The 13,436-nt window shown below is 37.4% G+C and overlaps 1 pseudogene; it reads right to left on the reverse strand.

Moving 5' to 3' along the window:
* Nucleotides 1–1,652: 1,652 nt before the first annotated feature.
* LOC124991400 (CCR4-NOT transcription complex subunit 4-like) lies at nucleotides 1,653–2,605 on the reverse strand (annotated as a pseudogene).
* Between the last annotated feature and the right edge of the window lie 10,831 nt (nucleotides 2,606–13,436).

Raw genomic sequence — 13,436 nt, forward strand, 5'->3', positions numbered from 1 at the left:
CTATTTCTCTAGATCAAGAAATGTTGTTGGTCTGAAGAGAATACAGTCAAAGAATTAGAGAGAGCTCTGTAAATTCATATGGCAATCTTGCTAAAGATAAGAGAATGAATGCTTTCCTGTCCAAGTATTCTAATATGAAATCACTTGTGTGTGCCACACCTACGAGGCCAAGACAAGAGATAAAAATTAATTGTATAAATTATGTATCAGAATATGGAGTTGCTGTATTCTCCTTGAATCAGAAGATGAGCAAACTCTTCCACATCATCTCAAAAGCCCAAATTAAATGACAACACTACTAAGAATGACTCCTTGGAAAACACTGCTTCTAAATGTCACATAGGATCTTAGACCCAAAAGTCCTGAAACCTTCAAGGGTAGAAGAACAAAACTATAAATATTCTGGAATCCAACTTATATTCTTACATATACCTAATATTTCCTCTGGAATTAAAAACAAGACTAAAATGATAAATAGCTCTCCTTGAACCCCTTCTTTTCCACACAAAGTATGTCTGTGACATGTTACAGAAGAATGATCAGAGCTCTCAAATGTGCTCAAACTTTATTTATAGCATAGTGTTGATATGTGTATCAGTCAAAATAAGTCAATTCCCTACCAGTTAGTGCCTTTAATCCCTCAGGTTCTCATTAATTACGATTTTAAAAATTGTTTTAACCACTTTACTTTTGTATGTAAACTAAGAATTTTTTTACTGTGGTGTTGGACTTTTACAGAATCATAGTTTCAGAGTCCATATATTTATTTTTCTTTTTGCACTTATATACCATATGGAAGTTTGGTAATTATCCTAAGTAAAATGCTTCCAAACAATGACTAGGTATAATATTCCATCGTCCTTATAAAGTGCAATATTACAAGGCACCTGTCTAATTTTAAATATTTTAGAATATGATAGACTTTTTTACAGAAATTTCCATGAGTAATAAGTACCCTCTGTTATTCAACAGTTCTCTCCCTACCCACCCAACAAAAAGAAGAATGAGTTAGTCAAGAATTTTCAAAACCTTTAAGTGAACCCACCTGTTGTGCTGTGGTGGGAGATTCAAGTCCAGGGAAGTACTATTTGAGGTGGGGTTTGCTGTGTGTTTCAAGTGCATGATGCTATTGCATGGAAATGCCATCCAAGAATAGTAGGCTCCCTGGCCTGGAAAACTGAGGGAATTGTAAATGGCTCAGTGCTGCTGCAATTGAGGGAAGCTTTGCGGCAAGACCGAAAAGGTACAATTAAAGAGAGTTGGCCCTGGTCCATGCAGCAGATGTAGGAATCCAGAGCATAGACCTTTGGCAGTTGTATGCAAAGAGGAGTTCTAAAGAGATGTGGGTGAAAGGGTGTCTTGGATGAACAATTCCTTCTCTCTCAGGTCTGCTAAGGTTTTTTGAGTAACATCAAAAGGATCAAACCCCAAGTCATCTTCTGGGTGTTTAGAAGAACCAAAGACAAATGCTGTTTGCCAGTCTGTAGAGGATGATACTGGGTTTTTTCTGATGTGAAGAGACTCTGGCTCTGGCCATAGGCCAATCACTAGCTGTCCATGGGGAGCTGGGAAAAGGCAGAAGCCCACTTGGGATAGGGTTGGGATGGTGACAATTGTCAGAGAATAATGACTGTGAATCTGTTACCGCTTCTTTAAATGGCGACTTTGCACTGTGATTGGGTGTACTTCGGGGGATGACTGGATGGGGTTTTAATAAATCCGGTGGTGGTGAAGGTGTATCAGTGTTCGCTATCGGCTGAGAATTACCACTATTCCCTGTACTGAGAGAGTCTGAAGGTGTATCAATGGGGTTCTGCAGTGGTGTTCTTGGTTCTTATTTTTATCAACTGAACCCATAGATAATTGAAGAAAATTGGAATTAAACTTATACAATTCTTGAAATAATTTCTGTTTGTATTTTAGGTGTTTATCCACATGAATTTCCTCTTTTGTGACGAGTCCTGCCCCATCTCCCCATTCATGTAGATACATGCAGTCAGGTTTTAGACACGGCATATTCTGTAAGAAGTAAAGGCACTTTTTTTTTTTTTTTGCACCTAGAGATGCCTTAAGAGTTCTGCCATCTACCACCACATTGTTGACACACTGTAGAGCTCGTACAGCATTTTCTGACCAGATCTATAAGCACTGGCACTAGGAACCTGTGAGCCGGCATATGATGTGCTATTGTTGATGACACACTTAAAGTGTTTTACCAAACTTCCCAAAGTATTCTGGTTGTTTTAAAACCTCTGGGTCAGCTAGGCACTGGGACAGACCTACAACAAAGATGGGATGTTTTTGTAGAGCACATACACTAGTCAAATTTCTGTGATTTTCTGTTTCCTCTCATTTTGTTCTCATTCTTTATCCTTTGCAGTTCTTCCTGGGAGAGCGGTTTACAAACTTCTGGATCTTCTGGATGTGGTTTTCTATGTGAAGGACAAAGACCGTTTTCATCAGTGCAACTTCTAGGCCAACAAAATCAACAAATCTGGTAGCCACAGGTAGGTGCAAGGGAAAAAGTTCATCTCATATATCTCAAGGGCTCCATGCAAAGACTGCATTCCACAGGGTCTTCCTTAGCATCAGGATTTTGAGACATCCTCATGTTTATTAAACAGCAACAAGTGTTTATACTAATTTCAGGGAGAAGGAAGTTAGCACTAAGAGCTAAATGAGAACTTTGAAGACCTGCCTGCCTTCCCTCTCCTTTCATTTAGTCAACTCCACTCCATGCCACTTCCTTACAAGAGACCACTGAACTAGAGTCAGGGGAAAAATGCTTCAGAACCAGGCCAGATTGCTTCAGAAGTCCAACTTTAAAACTGAGAGACAGTCTCAGTTTTTGGTGGGTTCCACAGTCAGATAGGTCACCATCTTACATTAGGGTAAGACTTCCCATGTATTAAGTTTTTGAGAAACCTCCTTGTTATTTCCTTAGTGTCTGGGTTTTAGATTTCCACCACAATGTATAGGTGTTTTGTTTTCTTTATATCCTGACCAGTGCTTCAAAAAACTCTTTAAAAAGTTTTAAATAGTAGCAATGCTAATGGAGATGAAGTAGTATCCCATTGTGCTTATGATTTGCATGACTCTAATGACTAGTGATGTTGAACATCTTTTTTGGTACTTATTGACTTTTTGTGTGTCTTCCTTATAATGTCTGCTCAAGAATATGCTAGTTTTTCCAGGCTACCATAACAAAATACTGCAGGCTGGGTGGCTTAAACAATCACTTTATTTTCTCATAGTTCTGGAGTTTGAAAAGTTCAAAATCAATGTTCAGTGTTCAGTTTTTGGTGAAGTCTCTCTTCTTAGAGACTTAGAGACTGGTGTCTCTGAAAAACTCAGTTGAATCATGACAATTGTATGGTCTTATTTAATCTTCATTGCAACTGTAAAGATCTCACTTCCAAATATATTGTCACATTAGGGAATAGGGCTTGAAGATTTGAAATTTGAGGGGACACAAAGTCCTTAACAAAGTACTCTGCCCACATTTGAGTTCTATTTGTTGTTGAGATAAACATTTCAAAATATATCCTGGATATTAACCATTTATCAGATACATGGTTTATACACATTTTCTCCTCTGGATTGCCTTTGTATTCTGTGACAGTGCTCTTTGAGACACAAAAGTTTTTCAATTTGATGTAGAATAGTGTAATTTTCTTTGTCCTTTAGTCACTTAACATCCATGTCAACCAGCAAATCAGCTGTTGCAGTATCACAATGCTTATGTTCAAGTAACCCTCACCCATAGCCTCACATCACATGACAGGCTATCATTTACCTCGCTTCCTCTCATCACATAGATATGGTGTCATCTCATATGACAGGAATGATTAGTACAAGAAGATACTAGGCGTTGAAAACACATTTACATACCTCTTGTTACTTTTCTTACAATATTTTGTGTTTTTGGTTTTCATACTCAAGAAACAATTGCTAACTGCATTGTCATGAAGCCTTCCCCTTTTTCCTTATAAGAATTTTATAATTTTAGCTCTTATGCTTATGTCTTTTATCCATTTTGATTGAAGTTTTATATTTAGTATAAGGGAAGGGTTCAACTTTAGTCTTTTATTTAGGCACATACAGTTTTCCCAGACTACCAAAGATTGTCCTTTCCCTACTGAAAATACTTGGTATCTTTGTTAAAAATAGTATGATCAAATAGCAGTCACTTTTATCCATGGATAGGATGTGCCAAGACCCGTGGATGCCTGGAACTGTGGATAGTACTAAACCCTGTACATATACTGTTTTTACCTATTTTGTGCAAAATTTCTATGCTAATTTATAAAATAGCTACGGTAAGAGATTACTGATAATAATAAAAAGTAACAATGATAAAAGAGAACAATTAATAACAATATATTGTATAAATGTTATGTGAGTGTGGTTTCCTCTTTCTCAAAATGTCCTCTTAAATCCTTCCTGTCATAATACAATACCTGTGATGAGATGAAGTGAGGTGAGTGACAGCCTTTGTGTGAGGCTATGAATAAGGGTTACTTGAACACAGCACTGTGACACTGCAGTAGTTGTTTGGATGGTTGATATGGCTACTAAGTAACTAAGGGACAGGAAGTTTATATGCTGGACAAACTTGTCCTTGCACAGACAATATTTTACTATGATGCTCACAAGAGCATACAGTTTAAACCTTGTAAATCGTTTCTGTAATTTTAACGCTGATATTTAATATTTTTGTGCCATGTTTGACCTCAGGTAACTGAACCACAGAAAGTGAAACTGGGCAAGGAGGACTACTGTATAAGTGTTTATTTCTCAACTTTATATTTTATTCCATTAATTTATATGTCTCCACTACCTTCCTCTGTGGGTGTTTTTTGGTTTGGTTTTACTTTTTTGTACTGCTGGGGAGGGAGCCTGGAGTCCTTCCTCATGCTAGGCTGCTGGTCTACCAATGAACTTCAATATTGCTCAAATGACTAAAACTTAGTAGTATATTTTGAAATCAAGAAACATGAGTTCTCTAAAATTCTTCTTGATCTTCAAGGTTATTCTGACTATATAGGGTCCTTTGAAATTCTATGTGAAATTTAGGATGAAATTTTCTATTTCTGCAAAAAAGAGAAATGATTGAAATTTCAGTAGTTATATTGAATCTGTAGATCAGTTTGGGTAGTATCAACATCTTCCATTAGTATCTTTTGATTTATATATTTGTATATTCACTTTTGGGTAGCATTTCATAGTAATAAATGTATTAGTCTTTTGCTTCTTCAGTTAACTTTATACCTAAATGTTTATTCTTTTTGATGCCATTGTACTTGGAATTGTTTTCCTAATTCCATTGTGTGCATATGTGTGTGTGCTGCTATATTCCCAGTTCTCCTTTTTATATTTTGGATCATTTGCAGAATTGATAGATTTTATGGCTTTTAAATAACTTGTTTATCCATACTGATGTTTATCATTAATTTGGTTGTCTTCGGTAACAGACTTAACATTTTTCCCTTTTACTTTTTTTTTTTTTTTTTGCCATGCTAGGAGTCAGGCCCAGAGTCTTCAGCATGCTATACTGCAGCTATATCCCTAATCCCCCTTTACTTTGTTGTTGTTTTTGAAAGCTGATGTTACTTTGTGTCTCCTCTGTTTGGTCCAGATATGGAGGTGGCAGGCATTGTGATCCTTGATAATTGCAAATACACTTCAAAGGGGTAAGTTTGATTTTTAAGAAAGAGAAAAGAAGAGTAAGAATATAAAAATACTACTATTTGTTTTTAATATAAGAAATAATTTTTAGTATATTCAGATTTGTGCAGTTATCACCACAAACATTAGAACACTACAAATAACCCCATGCTTGTTACTTGAGGGTACCACCTCTCTATATTCTAACTGAGCTTTAGTTTCACCCTCTAGTCCGCCATCTTGGATCGTCCCGTGGAAAGAGCTGTGGCCAGAGGGGGCAGGGCCACCTGGAGAAGTCTCTGGCTGCCCTGCCCTGATCCCAGAGGACACTTGCGGGTCGACACTCTCCGTTGGCTAGGGGACTTGTGGCTGGCTCTGTGTAGAAAGGCTCTCACTGGGTGGTCTGCTCCGAGAAGCTAGCCTTGAAAGGTGCCTCCTGCCAGAGGGGGTCGGGCTGCTTGGGGAAGTCTCTGGCTGCCCTGTCCTGGTCCCTGAAGCCGCTTGCGGGCCAGAGCTCGCCGTGCTGGCTCCAGGACTTGGAGCTGGTTCTGATCAGAAAGGCTCTCGCTGGGGGGCCTGCTCTGAGAAGCTGAGCTTTAGTTTCTATAGAGTTTATTTGTATGGATTTGTCTGTTTTGAACAGATCATGTAAATGGAATTATTCGGTATGTGACCTTTTATGTCTGTTTTTTTCACTTAGCATAATAGTGGTTTTTTTAGATTATTTTCTTTTTATTTTTACAGAATTCATTTTGATTTATTGTTTACAAATGGAGTAGAGCTTTTTGTTTCTATGCTTGTACATAATGTAGATTCATAGCATTCTTGTAATCATATGTGTACATAGCATAGTTACATCTCTCATTCCACTCTTTCATATCCCCACACTTTCCCCCCTTTCATTTCCCTCTACGTAATCCAAAGTCACTCCATTCTTTTCTTCCCCCCCGACCCCCCACCCACATTATGTATCATCATCCACTTATCAGTGAAAACTTTCAGCCTTTGGTTTTTTGGGATTGGTTTATTTCACTTAGCATGATAGTCTCCAGTTCCATCCATTTACCTGCAAATGCCATAATTTTATTCTTCTTATATGACTGCCTAATATTTCATTACATATATTTACCACAGTTTATCCATTCATTTATTAAAGGGCATCTAGGTTTGTTCCACAATCTAGCCACTGTGAATTGAACTGCTTTAAACATTGATGTGACTGTGTTACTGTAGTATGTTGATTTTAATTCTTTTGGGTGTAAAACGAGGAGTGGGATAACTGGGTCAAAAGGTGCGTTTATTCCAAGTTTTCTGAGGAATCTCCATACTGCTTCCCAGAGTGGCTGCGCCAATTTGCAACTTCACCAGCAATGTAAAAGCGTGCAGCATGCCTTTTCCCCCACATCCACCCCAAATCCTATTATTGCTTGTGTATTTAATAATAGCCATTCTAGTTGGAATGAGATAAAATCTTAGGGTGGTTTCAATTTGTATTTCTCTAATTACTAGAGATGTTGAACACTTTTTCATATTTGTGTTAATTGCCTGCATATCTTCTTCTGTAAAGTGTTTGTACAGTTCCTTGGCCCATTTATTGATTTGGTTCTTTGTATTTTTGTTGTAAAGTTTTGTAACTTCTTTATAAATTTTGGAGACTAGTGCTTTATCTGAGGTGCATGTGGAGATTCTCTCCCACTCTGTAGTCTCTCTTTTCACATTATTGTTTGTTTCCTTTGCTGAGAAAAAGGTTTTTAGTGTGAATCCTTCAAATTTATTGATTCTCGCATTCATTTCTTGTGCTTTCGGAATCTTGTTAAGGAAGTCTGGTCCTAAGCCAGCATGATGAAGATTTGGGCCTACTTTTTCTTCTATTTGGTGTAGGGTCTCTGGTCTAATTTATAGGTCCTCCAACCATTTCAAGGTGGGTTTTTGCAGGGTGAGAGATAGAGCTTTAATTTCATCTTACTGCATATAGATTTCCAATTTTCCCAGCACCATTTGTTGAATAGGCTTTTTCTCCATTGTATGTTTTTGGCACCTTTGTCTAGTATGAGATAACTGTATTTATGTGAGTTTGTCTCCATGTCCTCTATTGGTCTGTACCATTGGTCTGTACCATTGGTCTGCCTATTTTAGTGCAAATACCATGCTGTTTTTGTTTCTATTGCTCTAGTATAGTTTGAGGTCTGATATTATGATAATTTTTACTTCACTCTTCCTGTTCAGGATTGCTTTGGCTATTCAAGATCTCTTATTATTCCAGATGAAGTTCATGATTTCTTTCTCTGGTTCTATGAGGAACATCATTGGGATTTTAATTGAAGTTGCATTGAATTTGTATAGCACCTTTAGTAGTATGGTCACCTTGACATTATTAATTCTGCCTATCCAAGAACATGGGAGATCTTTCCATCTTCTAAGGTTTTCATTAATTTCTCTCTTTAGTGTTCTGTAATTCTCATTGTGGAGGTTCTTCACCTCTTCCGTTAGATTGATTCCCAAGTATTTTATTTTTTTGAGGCTATTTTGAATGGAGTGGTTTTCCTCATTTCTCTTTCAGAGGATTCATCACTTACGAATAGAAATGCATTAGATTTATATATGTTGATTTTATATCCTGCTACTTTGGTGAATTCATCTATTATTTCTAGAAGTGTTCTGGTGGAGTTTTTTGGGTCCTTTATAGATAGAATCTTGTCATCGTCAAATAGAGATCGCTTGAGTTCTTCTTTTTCTATTCATATCCCTTTAATTTCTTTGGTCTGTCTGCTTTCTCTGACTAGTGTTTCAAAGATAATGTTGAATAGAAGTTGTGAAAGAGGGCCTCCCTGCCTTGTTCCAGTTTTTAGAGGGAATACTTTCAGTTTTTCTCCACTTAGAATGATGTTGGTTTTGGGTTTAAAATGTCAAGGTATGTTCCTACTATCCCTATTTTTTCTAGTGTTTTGAGCATGAAGGGATGCTGTGCTTTATCAAATGTTTTCTCAGCATCTATTGAAATAATCATGATTCTTAACTTTAAGTCTATTGATATGATGAATTATGTTTATTGATTTCCAGATGTTGAACCAACTTTGCATCCCACTTGATCATCATGGTACACTGTCTTTTGTATGCATTTTGCCAGAATTGTGTTAGGGATTTTTGTGACTATATTCATCCGGGATATTGGTCTAAAGTTTTCTTTCCTTGATGTGGTTTTGTCTGGTTTTGGTATCAGAGAAAGATACTAGGATATGATGTGACTATCAGGGTCGTATCTGTGAGTCTCACATGCCATAGTGAGGTATAAGGTAAGTCAGTGGCTCCAGTGACAATATTATGTGAGCTTCAGAGGCCACATTGATGGCATCATGTGAGAGTCAGAGGCCACAGTGATGCTATTTTGTGAATGTCCGAGGTTACAGTGAATGTTTATGTGAGTGTCAGAGGCCCTTTGAGGATATTATGTGAGTGTCAGAAACTCCATTGAGGACATTATGTGGGTGCCAGAGGTCAAAGTGATGGTCTTATTTGCATGCCAGATGCCTCAGTGGGGCTATTATGTAAGTATAAGTGTCAAAGGACACTGTGATGATATTGGGGGAGTGTCTGAGGTTACCCTGAGACAAATATGTGAGTGTGTGAGGCCAGTATTTGCATTTATATCTAATTACACTAGAAGGTCATAGACTATTTGAATTTTAAGCAAGATGGTGAAAATGATGGTGATAATGATGGCGGTGGGTTACCAGGTAATGATAACTGCCATTCATTGAGTATTCTCTTTGTGTAGTCCACTGTTAGATGCACTTCTTTGTTTCTGTAGTCCTATAAAGTAGAAAGTGATATCTCCATTTTACTGGTAGGAAACCTAAGGGTCAAAGATTTTAAGGATTTCACAGAAGATCACACAGCTGTATAGCAGTACTACCATCAAGATAAATCTTGAGAGCCTATTTCTCATTTCCCAGTCTGCCTCCCATCTTTATATATGTTTCAGGATTCAGTAGGTGCTTGGTAGATAAAGTTGAAAGAATAAGATGCTAGGTACCTGCTAGGATTGTTTCTACTCACACTGAAAGATGATTGTCTGTTTTAGTAACTTTTTTGCTTAGTATTTAAAGAACACTTAATCCATCCCCAAAGCAAAAAATAAATAAATAAAAACACCATTTTTTACTTTATAAAGTGATCTATTAAGCCAATGATCTACACTGGCAATTTTCAGTTTTGCTAATGAAAAGTCATGTAATATACCTAAAAGTCATGACTGATCTTTTGGCTGAAATGTGAATTTTTTCCAGTATGTTTTCTGTTTAATTCAACATTTTAGACTCTTCACTTTGCAAAATGTGACTCAGTGATAAGTTCTGTAATACTTCAATCAAATATGACATCCTAGAATACACCTATTAGAAGCCAGGGAAGTTCCACAAATAGTAATGGGAGGGTGCCCCTCATCTCTCCTTTTCAGGTACACACATAGCTTTGCTATAGTTTTCCAGAGATTTTGGCATTTTTCCCCTGAAGAGAGGAAGGCTGTAAGGTGGAATTCAACCTTGTAATTTACAGGAAAATAGCTGAGTCTTAATGACTGAGCACATGTGATCCAGGTCTTTTTGTTTTTATTTTGTAGTTGTAGATGGATACAATACCTTCATTGTATTTATTTATTTTATGTGTTGCTGAGGATCAAACCCAGTACCTCACATATGCCAGGAAAGTGTTCTACCACTGAGTCACAACCTAACCCCAATTCATGTCTTTTAAGTGAGTAATAGGGTGTGAGTTTGTTAGGTTACTGTAGAATTAATCGTCAACTCTTCAGAGCCTAGTCTTTCAGTGATTCAACTGAAACCCGAGGCCTAGAATGTCTGGGGAAATGGGAAACAGTACCTCATCTGATTCTACCTGCATTGGCTTCCAGCTGCTTCTCTGGTTTGGGGTGAAATGACACCTGCCAAATAAACACACTGGCATTTTGTGAGGTCATTACCATTCCTGAACTACTTGTGACTAGTTCTGCCATAACCTCAGGATGTTGTGGAATCTGGGACAATAGTTTCTACCTGGATCACTTAACCACAGAACTTCATTGTCCCTTTAGAAGGTCAGTTGTTATGGAAAGAAATTTGTCCCTCTTGGTGGCCTTAAAAACTACTCACATAATTGATAGGGCTTTTGGAGTATTTATGTTTTTACCTATCAAATTGGTTTTGAGCCAACTGTATACATCCTATGGGGCGCCGAGTAAAACATACTTGGAGGAGGAATCCATTCTTCCTCTTTATAGTTGGACATGCTCAGATGATCTTGGAAGGTCCAGTATAGGGCATGGAAGAGAGGGGCACCAAGGGAGACTCATCCAACACCTTCCACAGTTAAGGGGTATCTTTTTCAAATATGTGAATTTTTTTTATCTTTTGTCTTTTAAAAATTTTATAAATAATATATAAATATATTCTTATATAAGATTTAAATAATAAAATAACTATAGAACTCCTATACAGACACTGTACTTCAGTCCCCATTTCTTTGTACCCTGATCTATCACGGACACACACACACACATTTGTGTTCCCTGCCCCTGTCTTTGTCCAGTATCAATAATATGAGCTGCATCTTTCCATTTGTCTCCGTTTATTTAGAAAACCATAATAGCTTTTAATTTGTATTTGCTTATGAGTTAGCATGTGTGTGTGAAATGAATAAAAGGGGTTCTTTGATATGTGTTGGTCTACAGCTTGCTTTTTTCAATGCATGTATCTACATCTTTAGTGATGTTTAGATGGTGTCTAGTGCTTTGCTGTTAACATATAAAGAAGTCCTTAGTATCCTTGTGCATATGTTTTTGTATACATAAGCAATAATATTCAGGATATCTTTCTAGAATTGCAATTGCTGAATAAAAGATCTAAACATTTCAAATTTGGAAGGATATTCCTAGATAACTTTCTAACACACCTTTTCCAATTTATACTCCCATGAGCAATGCCTGAGAATGCCTTTTTCCTTATGTCTTATTCAAATTATAATATTATTCATGTCTTCTTAAAGGCCTGGGTGAAAACTTTCTTAATATAATTGCTACCCTTTAGAGGTTTATAGCTTGCTGAGAATCTCTCTGTGGGTTGAGGTTTCTCACCTTTTTGGTTTTAGAGTTAGGATGTTGAGTGATCTGAATATTTTAGAACACTCATGGAGAATTACCTAAGTGCTCATTAAATTGTACTAACCAACTGTTGTTTATTTGATGTTTGGTTTGTACCCCAGGTACTGTGCTTCAGTTGCATATGTTGTTTAGTTCTCATAATCTATATTAGTGACCTGTTGCTGGAATACATGTTATCCCAAAACTTAGTGGCTTAAAACAACAAACACTCGTTACCTCAGAATTTCTGTAGTCAGGAATTAGAAAGTAGTTTAGCAGAGTGGTTTGGACAAGCATCTCAGGTTGCAGTGAAGATGTCAGTCAGGGCTTCAACATATAAGGCCTAACTAGGATAAGAGTGAGTGTCAGAGGTCCTTTGAACTTGAGTGGTAGCAGAGGAAGTGGCAGAAGTTGTTACTGACGTGATTTGCTGGGAACAGGTGAGAAAGAGAGAGGTGACTGTCAGCAAGAGACCTCAGTTCCTCCCAACATGGACTTCAAGCTGGGAATATATGTGTGTCCTCCCAAAATGGCATCTAGCATTCCCAGAATGAGTGATCCAAGCAAGCAGAGAGGAAGTCATAAAAATGCCTTTTATGTATGACATTTCCAAAGCTGCTGATTCTCACTTCCATTTTATTCTGATCACCGAAAGCAAGTCATTTTAGTCCAGCAAACACTGAAGGGGAAACAAAGAGAAGACTATCAAAGAATTTGTAAACATATATTAGAACCATCACCCATCCCTCTGATACAGTTGTTAAACAGTAGTCTGTTGTTATTCATACTATGAAAAAAAAATAAATTTACTAATTACCTAGCCTTTTCTCCTGCCTCTGGCTCTCCACCTACTCTACTTGAACTAACCATCTCAGTGTTCGTTCCAGACACAGAGTGTTTCTTCTCAGCTGTTCATGTTTTCAGTAAATGCTTATCAAGTCTCTGTCTTTGTGACGAGCCTACCTGGAAGATAAGCAAATGTGGTCCTCAATCACATGAAGCTTACAGTCTTGTGGAGGAGAGAAACCTTAATCAAATAATCACACAAAGAAGCATCACCTCGAGAAGTGCTAGGAAGAAAAAGTGCCCCCAAGCCTATTCATGCTGTCGATCCCTGTCTATTCCCCAATGCCACTGTCATCCTTCTAACCTAGAAAGAATGCCTGTTTTATTTTTTCATATATAATACTTAACTTTTCCATCAGACACTGACTTAGGACAGGTTTCAGTACGTTATACGTTTCCACCTAATATTATTTTAGAACTTTGCCCAATATCACTTTTGGTTCTGAATCAGTTCTTTAATGTGACTTCTCTCTCAGCTTCTTGAGGTAGTGTTCCTTACTTCCTCTCTCTCTCACCTCTTCCCAGCAAATCACGTCAGTCACAACTTGTGCCACTTCCTCTGCTGCCACTGAAGTTCAAACCACCATTATCTCTTACCTAGACTACTCCAGTTGCTTCCTTCCTGGTTTCCATATGTCTACAGAAGAGCAAGAGTTTTTTATCTTACAAGTTATATCCAGTCACATAATGATTCTGCTTATAACTTTTCCTGTCACAGCTCAATTACAATCCATATCTTTGTTCTGATTTACAAAATCCTGCTTGTTCTGACCCTTTTCTGCATCTTTGG

This window comes from Sciurus carolinensis, chromosome 8, assembly GCF_902686445.1.
Source record: "Sciurus carolinensis chromosome 8, mSciCar1.2, whole genome shotgun sequence".
NCBI lineage: Eukaryota > Metazoa > Chordata > Mammalia > Rodentia > Sciuridae > Sciurus > Sciurus carolinensis.